This window comes from Lonchura striata, chromosome 5 (genome assembly GCF_050655825.1).
Source record: "Lonchura striata isolate lonStrDom1 chromosome 5, ASM5065582v1, whole genome shotgun sequence".
Classification (NCBI taxonomy): Eukaryota; Metazoa; Chordata; class Aves; order Passeriformes; family Estrildidae; genus Lonchura; species Lonchura striata.
The window spans coordinates 36,731,910-36,753,503 of record NC_140707.1 but is presented as its reverse complement, the minus strand read 5'-3'; the positions used below and the strand labels follow the sequence as shown (position 1 = coordinate 36,753,503).

The following is a 21,594-nucleotide window of genomic DNA, read 5'->3' as shown; positions in this document are numbered from 1 at the left end:
TATAAAACTGAAATACAGGTGATTGCTTTTCTGTTTGCAAAGTCTGTTTTCTACCAAAAAACAGAGTGGTGCAATCCATGCATCTTGGCTATTTTGTTTTAGGCCACAAGAAAAAGCTGTCTTATTTTTTCAACACGAGGGTGATTTTTTTGGATCAAAAAATAAAGTTCAGGTCTTGGCACAAATTACAGAAGTGTGTTTAAAAGTAAGGAAACAGTTTGCCAAAAAACAATAAGGTACTAATCTCTGACTTTTAGTCCTTAGACTTTTAGACCAGGTCTGTCCCACCCACTTGAATTCTGTTACACAAAGTTCATTGCTCACAGCAGTTATTACAATTTCAGTTTGAAAAAAGATTCTGCACCTCTTTCGTTGTACTGGCTGTGAGTGAAGATAGTCATACTGGAGAATCATCTTTCTGATGATAAGTGCTTTGAATGGTGTGAATGAGCTTAGTCCTAATATTTTCCATAAGAGAACTGTACAGATCTTAGGAGGCTGCCCAGACTCACCTTCCTCAGGCTTGGCTCCCATGCTACTCTGAAGCAGTGGACAATGAAACCATCACTCTTTTTTATGTTCAGTATGCCATCAGGACTCCATGCTTATTAAACTGTCTCACTATTAAGAAGACTGTTTATATTGGTGCTGAGACTCATGTTAACACCCCAGCCCTGTCTGCACAGATTGATTTTCTGATGACTACTCCAAATCCTACCTTTTTTTCTCCAGGTCTCTGGTAGTTCAGTTTTTATTTCCAACAGAGGTTTCACCAACCTCATATATACTACACCCTAAAAAGTGGCTTTCTAGCCATGCCACTGTGGCCTGCCAGGCCTCCCATTGACAAAGGACATCTAATCCATTTCTTTACTTCTTGTCCTGTTGCTGTTGAGGAGGGCCTTCTTGGTCTCAGATGTCCTTCTTGACATATCCATCCTTCCTTTTCTTTACCTTTTTAGCTTTTTGACCTCCTTGGACTGGAACTGGTGTCTTCCTGCCCCAGCATGTCATTGTCCTCTGCTTTTCCTGCACTGCTGAGTCCGAGGTTACGTGTAACTTGGTGTTCCTGTAGTTGCTGCCCTTTGCCTTTTGCTGATTTCTGTAGTTGTGCATGAGCCTTCTCCTCTGCATTCAGTGCACTTGTTTCCAAGGCCACAGCAGTGTGACCTCAGGCAGCTTGTGTACCCTGGCACTTCCTTTGTTACACTTTGCTCACTTATCTTTTTCCCCTCTGTAGCACACCATGACCATGTGTAGCTGTCTAAATACTTTGGGTGCGCCCATTTCTGCTCTCTACTTCTGGAAGCGTATATTATGATGATACAAAACCGCCAGCGAGTATTTAATCCTCAGATCTATTTTTGCCTTACAGTCATTGCTTTCTGGTGTTTTTAGTTATTTGTTGCCTTTCAAGTATCTTTTTCTAGTTCTCCCTTGCAGTTAAATCTGTGGCACTTAAGACTAATGTGACATGGTCTATAATTTATCTATGGCACTTTTTTAATTAGTTAAACTAGACTGTGCAAAATATTCCTCAAATTTCTTAATTATAATTCATGCAAACATGTCCACTTCTAGAGAATGACTGAACTAGCGGGCTATGGTGCTAAGATAATTTCTGTCATTAAAAGTAAAAAATATCCATTTTTACTTTGCCAAGCACTGGGTTTGGATGTAAAAAATTGTGAACTGTTCCCTTGTTTGACAAGTATATTATTTACATGTCTTACATAGTTTCATTTGCACCTCTAAATAAATATAAGACTTTATGTACAAATAAAATTGGAAAATTAATGATTCTTATTGAACTACTCCTCTCACTTGAGGAAACATCTCCTCTCACTCTTATTTCATCATATCTTTAAACCCTTCTTCTGAATTCACATATTCTGGTTTAGTCATAGTCTACCCTGCAGTGTTCCTTCAGAAATCAATAGATGTCTGATGCATGGAATCTTTATTCTGATTTTCAGCTTATGCACATGTGCTTAACATTTGCTTCTTTATGTCTTTGTTATTGTCATAACTGGGTCTCATGATACAAGTTTGTCTCCTCCTTTGCATGATTTCTGTCCATTCATCTCCATTCAATAAGCAGGAATGTCCTCAGCATTAGGTGGTTAAAGGTCAGTGCAGATTAAGTGGAAACACTTTTCACTGCAGTTACCCTAGTCACAGTTGAGTGGACATTATGAGAGCTCTTTTTCTTCCACATTTGCTAATTCCTTTGCTGGGGACTGTGCCAGTGCTGATAAAAAACTGCATTTCCCTGGACTGCATGTAGAAATCTTTTTTTAACTTCAAATTACTCCCTAGAGATCCATTTCTTTGTAAACCATTCATTTTACACTATGTGACTGCTGGACATGGTCTGTATCTTTTATCTTCAGGATTATTCTTCAAAGTTACTAGTTGATGCCAAAGATCTTCACAGTATAATATAAACATCCTCTCCCTTTTCAATGTCCTGACTTTTTGTGGGCGAGGAGAATGCAAGGAGTAAAAGAATAGGATGTGACCCTGAAGAATTTAAATGAGACATCAAAGTATGAGCAGGATTAAAAGTTCTTTTGCCCTCTTCTTACAGATGGTAGTCTGGGCACTAACATAAAAAACCCAGGTAACAATGAGTGTTGGGGAATTTAATCTGGGGTCTTGATCATGAAGAACGCAAGGGATATTGACAGAAGATTCAGCTTTTAGCCTTGTACTTTCCTTCAACCTAGTTTAGCCACTGAGAGGCTGTTTCAGGCATCAGTCTTTTTACTGTCATGTGAGAGGTTCTTAACATATGTTAAGAGGTACGCAGTGAATGCGTGACAAATCCATTCACTGCATGGCACTGACAGTAGAGGTCCTTTGGGCCAACTTGAGCCATTCAGAAGTGAATAGTTTAATCTAGTCTTCTCTGTGAGCTAGCTTAGTGTTAACAGCCAAGTACTAGATGCCTGAAGTTATAAATCCCACTCTCATATATTAGCTAGACAATTTATGGTAAGACATAGTTTAATCTCTTACCAGTATTCTTGTGCATCCTACTTCTTAACAACTTATGCCCATGAAAACTAAGTTTTGGCATGGAGCAGTTGGAGCCTCTCCTTCTGGAAAGGAATTTGGCAGATACTGAGAGGAGGCTTGTGGCAGTGCTTCCATATTTTCCTGGCAGTATTGCAGAGAAATTACAGAGGATGGAATCTTCCGTGCTGCTCCACATAGCTGCTGCCAGGGTGCTGGTGGTAGGCATACTGGTAGATGAAGTTTAGCAAAAAGATCCTGTATTCATAGTTTCATATAAAAATATAATTTGAGAAATATGGTACTTTCTGATGAAGGAAAACCACAAGACTACAAGCTCTTATACAGCTGCATAAATCAGATATGTTAACTGCTAAGTTAAGCTGAAAGTTGAAATACTTGTGTTGTAAGGGAAAAGTAGAATGAAGCAAGTTCCTGGGGAAAATATATTGGGCACCGGTAGGAAATCAGTTGTTTGTAAGGTTATATGAGCAGCATTTCCCTGGTATTAGAATCAATTGCACACCTTTTAGGAACCTGTGTCTGGCACAGGTGGTAAACACTAGTACATAAATGTCAGTGATCAGATTTAATTGTTTCTAATATGATGACAAAGAATTCCCTTATAAAAATAGGAAACAGAAAATGCAAAATCTGTATGCTTCTGAAACCCACTGTCCACGAACAGAGCTTGAAGATCCCTATCAAAGGACATCAGTTTATTTGTTTCTATTACATGAAAAGCTTCTGAATATCATTGTGAAAGACAGAAGCTTGCTACCTTAACACTTCCTGGTCTATTCCTTGGAGACCTTACAGTGGATCATAAAGAATACAATACCAACAAGTGAACTAATAAATGCTGTTAAAAAGAAAAATAACGAAGTAATCAAGTATGTGTTTTCATATAGGTTTAGCAAAAAAAAAAATCTCAGAAGTAATTTCTTCACCTTATTTTGAAAAGCTGGTAGAGTATGTCCCTAAAATCACCAACTGCATGTGTAGTTTTAAATTGGTGGGTTTGTTACAAACTTAGAGAATAGGAAGACCACAAAGAGTTTAGGATCTGTAGGAAGTGTTCATGTGGACAACACCATTTTTGTCTCCAAAGATTAATGTGGGTTTAAAACAAATTTTTATTCCATTAAACATTGTGGTTTTATATGTATTTCTATTGTTAATCAGTCAAACACAATACAGTATTCCAATTATTTTCTTCAAGTTTGTGATCAGGGTCTGGCATATCATTTGGCTCCCCTTTTACCCTTTTTTAAATGTCAAGCAAATGTTCCCTTTCTTTGCATATTGAGATACTTTCAGGATTTTGAGACTTTTTAAAATGAGTGTTATGGCAGAAGCACCACCAGCCAGTTAAGAACTTCTGAGTTCAAGCTCTGGATTTTTAAGCTGTTTATGCCTAAGGAAGTAGTGCTCTTACATTCTTATATGGAATTTATGCACTGTGAGTTTTTTTATCCCCTTGTAAATACAGAATCTCCTGTTAATAGAACAATTTGCCTTTTCAGTATGATTATTGAAAATTTTATGATTTCTGTATGGTAAATATTCATGCCTTTACTTCCTCTTGTGCTCTGTGCTACCAATACTAAGCCAAGTGCATTCAAATCTCCCAGATCTGAGGTACCAGTGATGTTACATAGCATGCCACTGATTCATCTTTTCTCTAATATAACCTTTCATTCCTATGCAGGTTTATAATCTCACAGCAGCTTCCCTAATATTTCAAGGGTTCTGGAAAGATGTGTACCCAGGAGCTAATTACAGAGACAGATACACCAGTTGCTGGTTCACTGGATATCTCTTAATAATTTGATACTTCTAACCTTGTTGAATGACCTCATATTCTCTTTCTCCTCTGCATTAGAGAACATGTATTCACTTCTTTTATTTCTGTACTGTGGTTATTTTATTGCTCATCTATATCCTTGTGGTTATCTGATATATATCACTGTCATATGAGCATAAAAGCATCAACCATGACTTCTTAAAATCAGTCAAGGAAGTTTTGTGCATGCATCAGCAAAGAAAAGGGAATAGAAAAAAATGTTAGTAGATTTGTCAGATAGTACTTACAGCTGTTACATATGTGTTCACACAGATATTGAAGTTGTGTTAGTCACTAAGGTGCATAAAACACCAGGTCTCTGATCACTACAAACTGTGCAACACAGAAATGAATGTTAATTTTTGACTGGGAAGAATGATAGGAAATGGATGAATGTTGACTTCTGTGCTGCAACATGCCACCAAAAAAGCTTGAAAGTGACCAGGAATGGTTAGACAGCATCTGCTAGACTTTGTGGCAGAAATGTTGCAAAAATACACAGTTTACGTGGAAGTAGGTGAATCAGCAGTAACACCTTAAATGGAAAAGACAACAATACAGAACAAGTTAACATCTAAGCATATTCATTTTTAGGTTACCATAATCAAAATTATATAAAAAGAAGTGCTGGTAGTGCAACAAGGCTTTGATGTGCCTGATGAAAGAATAAAGTAAGCAAGGTTTTAAATTATTTTTCACAAAACCAGTGGAATTGGGGTAATTTTGTAATTAATGGAAAGCATGGAGTGGAGCATAGAGTGCTAACTTCTGATTTCATGAGGATAGATTCATTTACATTGAGGATAGCAAAATAGAATTGTGACCAGACTGAGAAAAGAAAAGCTTAGAGACTAAGTGATATGTGTTTGTTTATGGGTAGAAATCACTGAATACTTAAAGCCTGTGTTACAGATACTGTAACAGCATCTATGTTTCAGGAAACAAACATAATGTTGCAAAAATACTTGCTGAGAATAGAGATCACAGGCTGTGCTTGGAAACAGACAAGCTGTTACATAATGCAAGGGTTAACATGAATTTAAAGTTTGAGTTTGATTAGGCTGATGTCTAGTTCCAGGAACATCAGGTAATGAGGAGTGCCCCATCCTGTCCTTCTCAACCCTTAGGCCTGCCTCTCCCTCCCAAAATAAATCTGTGTCTGAATGATGGGAACAAGTTTAAATAGAAGACTTGGAAAGAAGACTATTTCCAGCAGTACTAATTTCTGGAGAAAATGGCAGCATTAGGAAAACCAAATGATCTAATATATACATTTAAAAGAGTATTTTATGCAACTGGCCATATTTCCAAGCATAAAAATGTACAGTATAAATTTGCTGAATATTTAATGACAGTATACAAATGATTATATGAAAACATAATATAGCATACAATCAAAGATTTAATATCTTAGCTTCAGCATGCAAGTTATGCAAGTTACTACTGAGAAAAAGACAGAAACTTCTAAATTTCATCAGTGTCAGTTCTGTTGATGTTACAAGTAAGTATCAAGGTTAAGAAATATGTAGCCAATTCAGGAAGCTACATTAAATTCTTAGCAGTGTTAATCCATGGTTTGTGTTAGTCTACTCAAAAGAAACAGGAAAGGTTTCCTTTTATTAGCTGTTACTCTAGTTTATTTGCAACTGAGTTGGAATAATTCGTATCCAAATGCATATGGATAAACTTTAATTTACATAAATTAAATGACACACTTAAAAAGTTGAGAACAAAATTTATTCTCTCTTAATCCAGATGAGCCTATCTCTACTTCCTAATTTTCTCAGGTGCAGTAATAGGGTGGTGGTGAAGAGGTGTGTGAACATGCATATGAGATTTTGGGAAGGTTGTTCTATTTATTTTCAGAGCTGTTAGTAGGCTGTATGAATTTGGGTGAGGAATGAAAAGCAATGGTTCAGCTGTGAGTTATAGCTATGAACATTCTGGTATCCTTTTAAATCAAGTTCATGCTGTCTGTACTGTCCAACTGTTACTCCAAAGAAAGAAGAAAAGGACCATCCTTTACATTGTTTTCTGTTCACCCCAGCTGAATAACGCTTTTGTCACATTCATGGCACTGTGGGCTCTTTTGACAGTGTCATTGGGGTTCTCTAGGGAGAGACAGGCCAAGATTTGACAGGCAAGTGCCAAGGCACCATGGGTTTTTTTGTTTTTGATGGGTTTTAAAACTGGCTAATGTAGCCAAAAGCAGTCACCTTACAAGAGAATTAGATGACATCAGCTATTTCTAGCACGCAGCAGTCACTTAGCTGTCCCTGGATTTGATATAACAAGGTCCCTAAAAACGTTAGCAAATGGAAGCCCATCCCAGTACTGATAATTTTTATTTATTTTTATTCTTCAAAGAAAACTATGCTTATTGGGGAGAGGGGCTCTTTCTCATGATTCAGCACTTGAATCAGCAGAAAAATATCTCCAGTTCACTTTTGGCTGGGAAGTTAAGACGCTTGTCCTTGGCTATATCAGTGAAACATTTCAGTCCTGAAATGCTGAGATTCATCCCACCTAGCTTGTCCAGAGAGGATTCAATTGTGTCACTAACCCACAGCTGGCAGACATGCAATGAACGGCTTTTTACAGGGACTGTTCCCTGCCTAATGTGTGTACAGGAAGCCTCTAGACAAACCAGGGGATTTGGACATTTCTCTATCTACAGAAAAGAAATCCCATTTTGCTTCTCTTTTTTTTTTTTTTTCATCACAAGCTGCCATACTGTTTGGTACCAGTAACTGCATCAAAGCTTTCTAGATGGCAAAGAAAAACCCTTCAAACCTATGTTTCATTCTCCCTTTCTTTAACCTTGAAGGATAGAAACTTCCTTGTTCCTTACCCTAGAGAAGTAATGTGGAGAGAGTCAGGATGCTTGAAGTGGTGGGAAACAATGCTGTTAATAGTTCCCTGCATGTAAATGAGAACTAGATAGGACTTTTGGAAACCCATGAGGAGGTGAAAAACTGAGAACTAAGGCCTGTCTCAATAATGACTTCCATCAAATGTTCAGAGTTTTGTATGCAACAGCAGAAATAAGACTAGAGGAGTAAGAGTCTGTGTAACAACAATGTGATATAAGAAAGAAGCTTGCTGCTCTCTCTTAAAAATTGTTTAACAGTTTAAATACATCCTGGAATGTTGTGTTCCACAGCAGCTGCACCATGACCACTATGCTAGAACACAACCAAGGTACAGCTTCAGATCAAAGGAAAACAGCCATCGCTTTCAATCTCCTGGTGGAGGATTGATGAAAAGCAATTCTGTGTGTGTTAACTTTGTGATTTGATTTGATTTGTTGATGCATTCATTCGGTGATTTCATAATTTGATTATCTAAGACCACCATTAACCTATGTGATTTATTGATCCATATTCCTTGTGACCTGGCTATAGTTAGATTTTAATTTAGAAAATTTAAATTAGTTTTGGCCTAGTAATATCTTGGTTTGTTCTTAATATTTCCTTACTAATTTTTAGAGAGAAAAATCTCTGCAGAGTGCATAGATCTATGTTTTGTGTATTATTTGTTCTTTAAAACCCAGAAGCCTTCAGGGAAAAAATGTAATTTAGTTCTGGTGTTTGAAAGATATGGCTCTCTTTAAATTAAATCCTTTGTTCCCAGATACTGCACAATATTTCAAGCAGCAGGGAAGTAATACCCTGTAAGTTGCAGTTTGCTCATTATAAAATCCAAAATTAACTAATAGCAGGTCATTATCCACAATTAATATTCACAACTGTCAGTCACTCATTTCAGTAAATCTCTTAAATACATCAGCTCATATGCATAAACCCCCATCCTTACTGTACTATGAACTGAGTTAGCAGAAATATAATTAGCTAAAGAAAATAGCATCTAAAATCCCAGCATTTAGTTCCACTGAAATATCATAATGATGCTCAAAATGAATCATCAAATTCACTTACTTGGAGACCTGGTTGGAGGTCAAAAGTTTTTGTATTTAACAGGCTTCTTCAGTGACAGTCAATTAATCCTGAGATGGTTGTGAGTGAATGCAGTGTGCAAAGGAGCCAGAACAGAGAAAGAAAGCTACAAAAATGTCATCCGTGGGTGGGAATTGAGACTGGATTTCAGTGGAGAGGTGAAAGACTCCCACAGATGAGGGCTGGCTCTGTAGGAAGTGGTAATATGTTCTATGTCTAGGAGGGCACCTTGACTGTCTATTGCTTGAGAATATGCAGAACGTTGCAAAGTGTTGCTGTGTCACTAATGCTGAGGCGACCTTACAGCCTGCCTTCTTCATAGCTTTGTCTGGCTTGGTGTTCACACCAGACTACATGGACTTATGTAATGGTGGTGTAGCCTGCCAAGGCAAGGAGTCCTCAAGTGTGTGACTTTCTGCCAGCAGATTTACTTGAGCAGCCAAGCCTGCTGCAAAAAAAAAAAAAAAACCCAGAGGACTACAGGACCCACTGAGTCCCTTGGGTTACTGAGTACAAAGTGCCACAGATCCAGGCAGCCCTGTCATGAGAATTTAAATAAGAAAGGACCACAAAACATTCAACCTATGCCAGGAGTGCTGGAAATACAAAAAAAAAAAAGGGCAAAGCTGGCTGAGACGCTAAACTCTCAAATCTGAGGCAATGGAGCGAAGATGTCTGATGGGTTTTCTGACTCAGGCCAAGTGTCAGAGATTTTAATTTTCATGTGCCAATTGCAGCCTTCCACCTGGAAAAGATAGTTGTTTCATTAAATAGTGATTTGAATTGTGTCACAAAGACCGCTGCAGTATTGCAGCAGTGTCAAATTGGGTAACAGGACATGCTCTGATTGTGGGAGTAACAAAATGTAATTATAATAGTATGAGTTCCTTTCACTAGCTTGATTTTTCTAGGCATCTGAAAACAATTCTGGACAGCTTAAGTGAGAGTATCCCACAAGCTAAGATTCTTCCTGTTAAATATGCTGAAATATGCTGAATATGCTGAAAGGCAATTACTTTAATTTATAAAATGCTGGTTTAAAACTTCTCCAAAAAATTGATCTATATACCAGTTCTACCAGGAAGGAAACAAAGTACTAACTGTGCAGCATGCCTGCTGTCCTGGTTTTTAAGATAATAAAGAAATTAGAGTCATACTTCTTTGTTCCTCTGTAACTCAGTTATTAGACTGATGTCTAAAAAAAGAGCAGGCTTAAGATCTAATACCAATACTTTCCATGAATGTCTCTGCTAATGGCATAATACAATGAAAAAGATGTGCTTTTTTTGCTGATCCTTATCTTATGAGCTGCAAGTTCAATTGGATGTTCACTGATCCGCCTCTTTCCTTCCCAGTGTCAAATAGCCATATTACAGGAAATGGCAGAAGCAGCATGGGCAGAAGAACCTTTATTCAGTCTTGGTTTATGTGTTGAATGCAAAAACCATCAAGAAAGGTTAGAGAAAATTGATCACACGAATAAAATTAACCTCTGCCTAACAACATATTTCCATTATTTTCTCTTCTGCAAAAAGCAAAAGTGATAGGATCTCTGTCACTAGTAAATGCAGACACACACAGGCATATTTACATGTGTGCTCAATGATACCTCTAGGTGAAGGCTAGGTAATTTGTGAACTGCAAGTAACCATACATATTCAGATACTGCCTTATTGTGTGGAAGCCCATCATTATTACAGTGTGTTGTATTTTTCCCTTATCAGTAGGTTTAATAAAGAGTGGTGGGTGGAGCTTCTGAGCAAAAGAATTCTGAGGAAGTCAGTACAACAAAAGGCAGATGCTGCTGTTCTGAAAAAGCAGAGGTCTTGGACTCCTTTATGTGGTTCCCAAGGTCTAGCAGCTACAGCCTTTGGCTGCCTGAAAATGAGAACCTGATGAGTGGCTGCTTGTGAATGAGAATGCAGCCTTGCTACCATATAGCAATCAGTTTTATTAAGTACTCGTTGCCACTAACACTCCTGGTACATTCTGTAATTTCCAGCAGGTACCATATCTTCTTCTCAGTAAAATAGGGTGGCACAGCTTCTGACAGCTGGAGACTATTCACTTAGTTCACTATTCACTCCAGTGATGTATTATTAAAACAATGGGCATTACCTGAGGCACATTTCTCCAGGTTCTCAAAATCAAAACAAAACAACCCCAAACAAACACAACCCACAAAAATACCAAGAAACCAAAAAACCCCAAAAAGAAACCAAAAAAACCCAAAAAAACCAAAAAACCAAAGCAAAACCAACCCAACCCCCCACCAAAAACCAAATGACAAACAGAATTTTTTTACATTTGAATGCAATTTAGTTGCGTATGCCTCTTTTCTAATATGAGTTTATTCTTCTCTCCATGCAACTTTATTTGCAGTGCTATTTCTTTATTCTTACTTTTCTGAGAATATGAGTTGTGAGCTGGGAGGTTGTGAGCTTCCTCTACATTAGACAGAACCTGATTCTAATTATCTGTCTCATCTCTGTGGAATGTATTATTGATCAGAGCTTCTACCTATGCCTAGACTGTTAATAATCCATGGAAGAGCTGCGAATGGGACCCAGTTCTTCGGGTCTCCTGAATTTCATAACAGATGTTTCCTACAGCTCTAAGAAACCACAGTCTCATATAGCTTAAAAAGAAGTGGCCAGCAGCCAACTTTCAAATAAACAACCTCTGCTCTTTCATTAAAGAAAACATTATCATAATATTAAATTACATGTCAAATGGTGAAGGTATCTTTCCTTGTGTACAAGATATTATCCTTTGAAGTCACAGAGCCCAGAGTGATTTTCACATGAGGGTGACCAAATAGCAAAGAGGGAAAAAGTAAATAAAACAGTAACACTGATTGCTTTTCACATTCCTCCCCTGGTTATAGAAACACACGTGTTTGGATAACAAGGTTCTTGTTACCCACATCTTCCTCTTCCCCTGAACTTCAGTGCCCTATATTCTTTATTTGTTAACTAGTATTTGTTACCTTTCTGGTATGCTTCTCCATATTGACAAAAAAGGTTAACATTGCAGCTGTACCTTGGTGAAATATTTTGAAGTCAGGTATTCTGTCCAAACTCTAGTAGATGCTGTTGTGGGAACAAGTAGGAAACTTGCCAATGAATCTAGCTGAGATAAAGGAGAAATTCTGTGAAAGAGTTGATGAAAGGCCAATCTTTATCCTGGTGCTAGGTAGAAAGCTTTTAGATGAAAGAGATGACTAGCAACTAATCCTACTGACTATTGATATTTTCCTTTATTACCAAACAATGTAAACAAAACTTCTCACTCATAACACACCAGTACTTTACAGAATACAGCAAAGTCAGAAAAGTGACCTGGCAAAGCAATGTCAGAGTTTGCTACATTCTCCATATGCACCAATAACTTATTTGAACTTTGGTTTCACACAGTTTCTTGTCCCCTGACCCTTTCCAGCACTGTTGGGGGTTATTTCTGGGGCTGACAAGTGTTTTTGTTGGCAGCTACTGATTGACAGTCTGGATCACCAAGTATTACAATGTATTTAGCATTCTAGATGCTACAAGAAAAATTAATCTGGTTGTCCTTGAGTTTATTTTGTCTTTTTTGGTGCCAAACAATCTCTTAGAAATTCTGAACTCATTCTTTTAATCTGAATTGTACAGTTGCTACGCTTTATAGTTTGCTATTGACTGTGTCTTGAGAATTCTGATATTCACTGCTAACTGGGGAACTAAGTGACATTCTTAGTGAAGTCTTGCTATTATGGTTTCCCAGCATGTTAATATTTTAACTACCTCCCAGTTCATTTTTCTTCAGGGGTAAAGACATGAAGTACAGGCAGTAACAACTGCATTCTCCTTTCTTTTGTGACTCTCAATTGGCAAGTCATGAATGATACATTGCAGTAACCATCATGTCAAAATACTTGTTATTTGTTCAACTAACCTCGGTACATTTGAAATTCTTGTTCAAATTAATTAACCAAAATGAGACTGTACATATAACTGTAGAAATCAAAATGCAGTTTACAGTGTTTTGCTCTCTTAATAATGTGAAAGTTCACTACTAAAAAAAAATTAATAGGACTAGCTCAGTAATAATAGGTACCATTTCTAAACAGATCTCTAGTTGAATCAGACCAAAGACAACCAATAATGTCATGGTTCTAGCATGTCTCTCATTCTACATCCCATGTAGTCTGTACCTACTGCTGATTCCTCCTGTGGATGTTTTTTTAATCAAGAGTATTTGTGCCATGTTATGATAAGTGTTTTGAACCTCATTCTTACACTTTCATGCTCAGATCAGCACTTCAAGTCAAGCATCGTGCTTCTGATATCAGACTGTATTTCAGTACTGTCAGGAGGATTGTAGCTGGAAGCTTTTCCTGTTGCAGGGTTTTCTACCTCCTTTACAGAAGTTCTTCATGTACCAGCACAACATCAGGTGTAATTATATAAGTGGCCTTATAGAATTGATAGTTTAACAGCATTTTGCACAGTCTCCTAGGGAAAAAAAAATCAAATATCTGGTACCTCTGTATCTCCTCCCTATTTATTAACCATTCTGTTCAAGTTGTATGTGGGTGGGTGGGTTGTTGGCTTCTTTTTGTTTTGAAGATGCTTTTGGGGAGGGAGGGAGTGTCTTGGGTTTGATCAATTAATTTATTTAATGATGAATTGCAATACCTATGAGTTATTCTTTTGCTAGGTTTATTTAGATCCTTCCTAATCACTTGCCCCTCCTTGGATTCAGATGAACATCAACTCTGGGGCAGCCTCTGGAGTGATTAAATAAAGAAGAGTAGAAGCAACTAATTAGCAGGCTCATTCAATCTTTGGTCTTTCTGTAGGGGTGGTATAACTCCTCTTCTTCCCTCTTTGTTTCTCATTAAAAGAAGCTGAGAGGAGGGACATTTTAAAAATAATAGGTAAAGGCAATGATAACCTAGTCTTCTTAATAAAGCAGTCAATCATTAGTAAGGATGCTGAAAGAAAAGATCTAGAGAAAGTTAAGTGTTATATGATTACTACTGATTCCATAAGGAGGATTTTGTCATTTAAAAGAGAAAATACAGTATGCCAAATAGCTGGAAAGTACCAAACAATATTCTGAAAGATTGCTATGGTCAAATAAAATGCATACTTAGTATTTACAAATGGCATAATATGTATTAATCTGACTTCTTTTGTTTTTGCTTAAAAATGCCTTTTTTCAGCTTAAAACATGTTATTTGATACTTTCCCAAAGGGGCTGCATTTGTCACTACCACATTTTGGAAACAACTGTGTATGTTGAGCTTGTTGGTTTATGTATCCTGTATTTAATTTAATATCTCAGTGTATTCTCACTGTTAAACAGAGTTGTAGTGAATAATTTTTCTTGTTTCACTGCTGGGCAGACTTATCCAAATGAATTTGTGCATATGAATTTTACATTTGTGTGTGAAGGCAGAGTGCACATCTGTGCATGACTTCTTCAAGGTAAAACAATAGAGAAACACTTGGCATGCAGTTTCTGCATGGGGCCTTGAGCATTAACATGGGAACCAGCCAGGAGCATGCATGTTCTTAGGCATCCCTATTCTGTTACCAGTACCCTCTCAGTATTTTCAGAATTCACTGGTAGCCATGTGCTCTTCAGCAGTGAGTGGATTTTATTAAGTTTTAATGAAACTAGGAGATGATGTTGTTTCTGATATAAAATGGATGGAGTTATCCATTATGTACAAATTAGTTTCTGATCCTTCAATAATCTCCAAACAGATTCATCAGAAATTGAATGTTGGAGAAAAGCTTGTAGGTTTTATTGACCAAAATACCTGGAGAAGGAAATTAGTGTTGGCTTGTGCTAGTTCTTCCTTGTCTGGGTGAACCAGGAGAACTGATAATACAACAGTGACCAAGTCTTTGCATCACCCTTTTCCTTTGTTTTCCTAAAAGCACCTTCCCCAAGAGCTTGATCCCATCATCTGTATTATTTCACACAGTGGCTCAGAACATTAATAACAGGATGGGAATGGGGACCCTTCTCTTGAGTAGTGTCTGATCGACAGTGCTGCACCTTGAGACCCTCTGTTCCTCTCTGGGAAGAGTTACCAGACAAATGAGTGTATTAAAAAAATCTGCTTTTAATGACATATGGGCATCCTTGTAGCTGTCCTGCACTGCTGTGTAAGGGTTAAGTACTCAAAGGGGAATCCTTAGATGATGAAGAGCTGTTGACAGTCATCCTGGTGTCAAAAGTAGATCAAAGAAAACGAAGTGTAGGAAATGTGGCTTTGTGCTTGGATAGCTACTTTGTGAGCAAAACCGCCCCTGAGGGATTCTTAAAGCAGTGCATACATTTCAAGCATTCCTAAGGTTCTTGCTAGTAAAACAAAGATAGAAAGGGACATTAAGTAACTTTGAAGATCAATGGAGCTCAAGGACAGATTAAAGTCACTTTTGTCTTCTCCACTTATGTTATGTGAAATCAAGTAATTGAAAAATAATTTTATTTTTTCTAAACTTAATTCTGCAGGATCAATTTAATATTCATTGTAATAATTTAATCAGGACCTGGATCTGCAAATTGCATTTCTTTCACTTACTTGCTAGCACACAATTCCTCTTTTTCTGTGAAATGTTGCAGTGTTGTTACATGGAAGTTGAAGTGTGGGGAAACAGATCTCCTGCCACAGGCTATTAAGTGCAGAGGCATCCTGAAGCTGACAGCTGAGCATCTCCTGAAGGATAGATGTCTACCAATTAGGTATCCCATTTCTCCCTCACCTAATTTTGTTGATCTGGGCAACTTGTAGAGATATATATATATATATATATATATATTTTTTTTTTTTTGCATCTTAGCATACAAGGTAGTTAAAAAGTAGATATTCTCTTTCACAGGAAACTGATTTTAGAATTAGTTTTTAATTTCTAATGATGATGAAGACTAAAATAATCTTAACATTTTTCACAAAACAAATTGTTCCAAATCGATGCTTTGACTTTATCAAAAGTAGTAATTCAGTATGGCAAACACTCTGTTTTGAGAACATTATTTTCCTTTAGCTAGGTATTACATAATTTCACTCTATTAGTGTTAGCTCTAAACTCAGAGCAGATTACAGAGTGAAGATGACAAGTTTCAACCTTAACAAAATTATGTAATATTTTCCACTTGATTATTCGGAAAATAGTAGTATTTCCTATTAAGTAATGGAACTGGCATTTCCATACAAAAACATACCATGAGAAAATGGTCACAGCATTTTACTGTCATCAGCAGGGAGTGAGGCTTCAGGTAACCTTTTGAGGGATCACATCGCTTCTACTTTTGTCTCTGCATCCACAGGCTTCATATATCTTCCTTCACGTTCCCTTGTGACTATGCCTGTCACCCCTGCATGTGTGAATTCACATACTTCCATTTAAGCTGCAATTTAAAAACCCTAAAAGTGCTGTTCTAGAGGAATAAACCAATTCTATTTTTTCCTCTACATTTATGTGCAAGAGCACATCAGTTTAGGAGTGCTGTTCCCTTGGAAGGCGAAATGTATTTGAATCATGAATTCTTGGCTCTTTGTAGCTGCTTGAAATGCTTCATTAAGAACTAGGCACATTCCCCTAAATTTTATTAATTTCTGAGTAATACATCTAATGTAAGTCAGTCATCTAAGTTGCATTCCCTCTGGGAGGATGGGTCTTTGGCAATTTGCTGTAGAACAGGTGTCTTAGGGTGCAATTTCTTATCTCTTTTCTCAAATGACAAAGCCAGATTGAAAGGCTTGAGTCCTTCCTCTCTCCCCATCTTGTCATCCTTCTGATTTTGGCAACAGCCAGTGTGGCCTGATGTGAGCAAGACTGAAAACATTGAAAGTTAATCTAAAACATTTAACCAATGAGAAAGGAAAATTTTCCTTAAGAATGGGTAGTATTTTTATTGCAGAAAAATGAAAAAGTATTTTGACGTCTGAAAAGGAAAGAAAAGTTCTTGAAGAATCAAAGAATTTCACTTTTTTTGTTTCATTTAACACTTCTGATTTTTTTTCTTTTTACTTTTCTTCTTTTTCCCACTTCTGTTTTTGGTCAGTTTTCAAGAACCCAAGATAATCCATATTCCTTGCAGGGAAAACACTGTTATGCATCTCTTAATTTAATTTTTTTCCTCTATTAATGTGAATGGAGAGAGAAGGGAGGGAAAGGTACCAGATTAAGAGTTCAGGATGTGGAATTCTGCTGTCTCTGACACAGGTGTACCTTTTACATGATGTCATCCCAGCAATGTCCAATTCAGGTGCAAGTCTGTAATCAGGCCAATGGAATCCTACCAAGAAGAACAAGGGCTGATTGCCAATGAAACTGTAGGTCATATAGACAAATCCCTCTTTTTCATAACTGACATTGATACAACCTGTGATAGCTGTCAGGATCAAGTCTGTACACAGGTAACAGGAGGGCAGTAGGTGCCTCTTCTACCACTCACCCAAGCCTGAACAGAGGACAGGAAATAATGAGTGGAGCAGAATGGAGTTCTTCCAAACACTGCATGTCAAATGTTCTTGGAAAGCCTTTGTGCTGTTGTGCAGCATATGATTGTGTAGCCTAAAAAGAGGTGAGACAGTGCAAAATCCAGCCCTCATTACCTGTGAATAATGAACAGTTAGTGTTATAAAAATAGCCATATGAATATTGAGCAGCTTAGCTATAAAAAGAGAAGTCTTTCCAAGTTAATGTGGCAATATGTGCACACCTAAGTATATGCATGTGTACAACACACAACTGGCAGGATGAAGTAGATGCCGTATTTTTGGATTTCAAGAATTGGTTTCGGCATCCTATTTCTCAATAAAAATTAAAACAGTAATTCAGATCTATTTCAGTAGGTGTACAGTGAAAACTGAGTAAGAAATCATAAGTATCAAGTTCCTATTCAAAGGCAATATACCAAGATAGGGAAGTAGTATAAAGAGGAGGACCCAGAAATGTCACCTTGTGTCCTATTCAATAGACGAGGTTTGTGAGAAAAATACAGATGGCATGGACAAAATCTTTTCTGGGTGAGTTCTGTCTAGTAGCTGTAGCACAGGGGTGGAAAACTGCAATGTATGGTGCTTAGTGCCAGAGCTTCTCAAGTCTGCTATTGAAGGGAGATGCAGTGATTTTGTTAGAAACAAGTGTTTGATGCATGAAGGGATGAGGATGCACTCTACAAAGCATTGGGGAGAATAAAGAGTGGTTGCACAAAATGATTCAGGAAGCACCACTATCCAGGGAAGGAACTGGCCACTGAGTGACCGAATAAAGAAAGCGAGGAAATGTGAGACAAAGCACCATTTTGTATTTCTAGGGGCAGCCAGGAAGCAGCTTGCTGTGAGCAGCAGGAGAGGGGACTGTAGGAATTTCGTACAACTGTAAATGTCTAGTCATTCAGTAAGTCATGGAAACTGCAGATGATCTTTGGCAATCCAAGTGAAAATTATAACAGGGACTTACTGTTTGTGAAAATCCCTTTGGATTTATACACTTGCCACCCCTCAAGGAAGATTCTTGTCAGCGGGTGTGCAAGGAGGTGGCATTCTGTCTCTTGGGATTGCAACATCTGAGAAGGTTCTCAGAAGTAAATATCTACCAAGACAGCTTCCAAGTATAGTCCATAGCATAAATTACTGGGTTTAGTTTTGCAGAATATAACCAACTTTTAGAAATGTTGTAATGGTGCCAAAGAAGGATGAGCAAGGTATGTTCTTGGATACCATTCATGTTCTGCATATAAAGCAGGAAAGAAGTTTAAACCCAAACAAACAAATAAAAGTTTTTAAGTATTCTTCTGTCAGATAAGTTGAATAAGACTCAGGTCAATGAAATGCATGTCTGTATTCTCCAGTGAGAAGAGACTGCAGTTTGACTGGCCTCCAGCTCACTGGAGAGGAAGCAAACTTCCAGACTTGTTAGGACAGACTTTTTCACATGGTGTTAAATTAGCAGCCAAGGGAAATGATAGAAAAGCAAGAAATAAAAACACTCGCTTAGCAGAGAGGCAAGATATTGAGAATAAAATTAAACAAGACCCCAAGGGCTAAAAGAGGAGTTCTCCAACTGCTTGTGACTGCTTGATGAGGCTGGCTAGTAAGCAAGTGGCAGTGAAATGCAATTGATAACTTCTAAACATATAGTGCTGATAAACTGGAATTTCTTAGACTAGGAGGAAGAATTCCTGTTATTCAAAGAACAGAAGTAACTTCGGAACAGCATTGTATGGCTAAAATGACATTGCTTCTTTCCCCAGCCATTGAACAAAATGATCTTGAATGTCAAATAATGTGTAAAATAATTATCAGTGGGATTGATGATGATTGCTATACACTGTCAAACCCAACTAAAGATCTGGATGATATAATGACCGTTGTGTGTAAGGGGAGGGAAAAAAGGCTTTTTTTTTTTTCCTTGTGTGTGTATGTGTATGTGAAGCTGTCAGCAAAAGTGGCATATTGGTGGTTTCATTCTGCTAGCATGGGAGCAGATGTGCAGATCTTCAATAGATGACAGTATCAGAATAAAAATTCCCCTGTCACTTGTTAGGATAATATCTTGCATCCATTCTCAGCAGATAAAGAATTGAGATAAGAATTGATTTCAGAACTAAACTCAGATGTTCAACAAGTGGAAGTGGTTGTGGCTTGAGTACACCTTTCTTGGAAATAGAATAAAAAATTTAAGTGGTCTGATATGTACTTCAGCTGAGATTTTAAAATAAATGGGCTTTTGTGCCTAAATAACATCTGAAAGTGGTATATTTTGGTAGTTCCAGAAGAGGTAAATATCTCAGAATTTAAAACAGTGCCAAAGGAGCTTGGTTGAAAGAAAGTTCATGGACAGAAAGATTCAGATAATAATTGAGTTGCTTGTTTAAACAGCTAGAAAACTACAAGCCTATGGCTGACAGGGAAGGCTATGCTGTTATAAAAAATAAGGAAGATACTACATTGATTGCACTAAAAGGAAGTTGAAAAGTTGAAAATTTAGCTATAGATGAAAAAAAAAGAAATTAAGAAGAAATCAGCAGTAAGTCTAAGGAAAATTTCCAAGTGCATTAGTAACAAAAATATTTTAGCAATGATATGAATCTGTCATAAATGTGTGTGGTGGGTTTGTCAATAATAGATACAAAAAGAAAAATTATTCAGTAAATATTAGTATTCTAGGAAAAAATAAAATAATTGATTTTTCACTGTCATATAAATTATGCAATGAAAGAATTGTGAAAAAACTGTTATTAAAATGCCTACTTTGAAAAATAACTAGCTGAGACAGCTTGTGTTCAAGAATGAAATTAGTTAAGGAACTTTGAAACACATCCATGTGTTGATATTTTCAGTAAATGTGTCAGGATACTGATGAAATTCTGCAGAACTGGAAGAAAGTTAATGCTGCATTAGTATTTTAAAAGTGGAGATGGAGTAAGCTGGGTGACAATACTTAATTACATCTGCTCTAGTCCTGCAAAGTAGGACTGCTTGGTAATATGAAGATTGCTGCCTTAACATCAGTCTGAGTAAAAATACTAGAATATTTTGTATACGATAATATTATGTAAAGAGCTAGAAAGGGTTTATAATTACTTGTCAATCTAAAGGGTTTGTTTGAAAAAACATCTTGTTGCAGTGTCAGTTTGTCAAATGAGTTTACCAGAGTGACAAAAGTCCTGTAGGACATTCTGCCTTCAGTCACGTTCTTAAATTGGTAACTCCACATGTGTACTTAAGTGAGTGCCTGGAGCAAATTGCTGTGTCATGTTTTGGTTTAAAACACAAGTACAAACCAGAATCATTGTCAATTAATTCCACCTATAAGTTTTCTGTAAATGCAAGCTCTGGGTTATGTTCTATTTAGAAGTTTAGGAGTAAGTCAGAAGACAACATTAAAACTGATGATTTGCCAATAATTTACAGATTAAGGTAGGGAAAAAAAAGACAGAATTCAACTCACCAGTGGAATTAAGTATCTTAAAGAGAACTAATACAGTGGAGGGTGGGAATACATGTCCCGGAAGGAAATATGTCACAGAGACACTTAATGTCATGGTAGACAATTGAATAAAATAATTTATTTTGGCCAAAATGTGTGATGAGATAGGTTCATGGATTAACAAGGAGATCTCAGGAGAGAGAGAACAGCTATTCTGTATAGCATAACATTAGTGTACACTGATGTCTGCCTTTCTGCCTTTATCCCTGAGAAACTGGAGCGGGCTCTAGAAGACCCTGAACTAGCATCTTGTAAGCCTTGGAAAAACTGTATTTTATTGTGTTGTTCCCTTTTGACCATTACCTGCAATCTGTCTAGACAGAGTGCAACAAGAGTGATGAAGTAAGCAAGGGACTTGGGGCTGAACCAACTAGTGAGCAAAGAATAAGAGAGTTTAATAGCAAGTAGCAGGAGATCTCAGTGACATTTCGAAGAGCAAGGTTAATAACTTAAGGTTGTAAATACTCGTGAACAAGAGAGACTGTTTATTATGGGTGGAAGCTTTAGGATCATTGAAAAATACTTGAATAGATAGCAAATAAAGAGTCTTTCAGGCTTGGAGTGACTTCCTAACAGCTATTAGTCTGCATATTAGTTTATCTTCTCAGAGAAATAGTGAGAAATAGAGTTGCTATTTTGATATTAGATGGAGAATACAACTAGAAAGTGCTCTAAAGGAAATTCCTGTTTTATCAGAAAGATGTCTTGCTGATCTAGAATTGATTTCCCATCAGGACTTCTGTAAGTATTTTCTGTAATTTTCTTCTCTTCTGCA

At 37.2% G+C, this 21,594-nt stretch overlaps 1 protein-coding gene across 4 annotated transcripts in view; it reads left to right on the top strand.

The window, feature by feature from the left end:
- Positions 1-21,594, top strand: part of LTK (leukocyte receptor tyrosine kinase) — a 92,832-nt gene that overhangs the window by 15,753 nt on the left and 55,485 nt on the right. Inside the window, exon 2 of one of the 4 annotated variants that reach the window (XM_085580285.1) lies at positions 15,442-15,561. The exons of 2 other annotated variants lie outside the window; for them this stretch is intronic. The gene's annotated coding sequence lies outside the window, so the exon portion shown is untranslated. Of the gene's footprint in view, positions 1-15,441; positions 15,562-15,646; positions 21,561-21,594 lie in introns of those variants that run through there. One more of the 4 variants, XM_085580286.1, reaches the window with a different exon arrangement.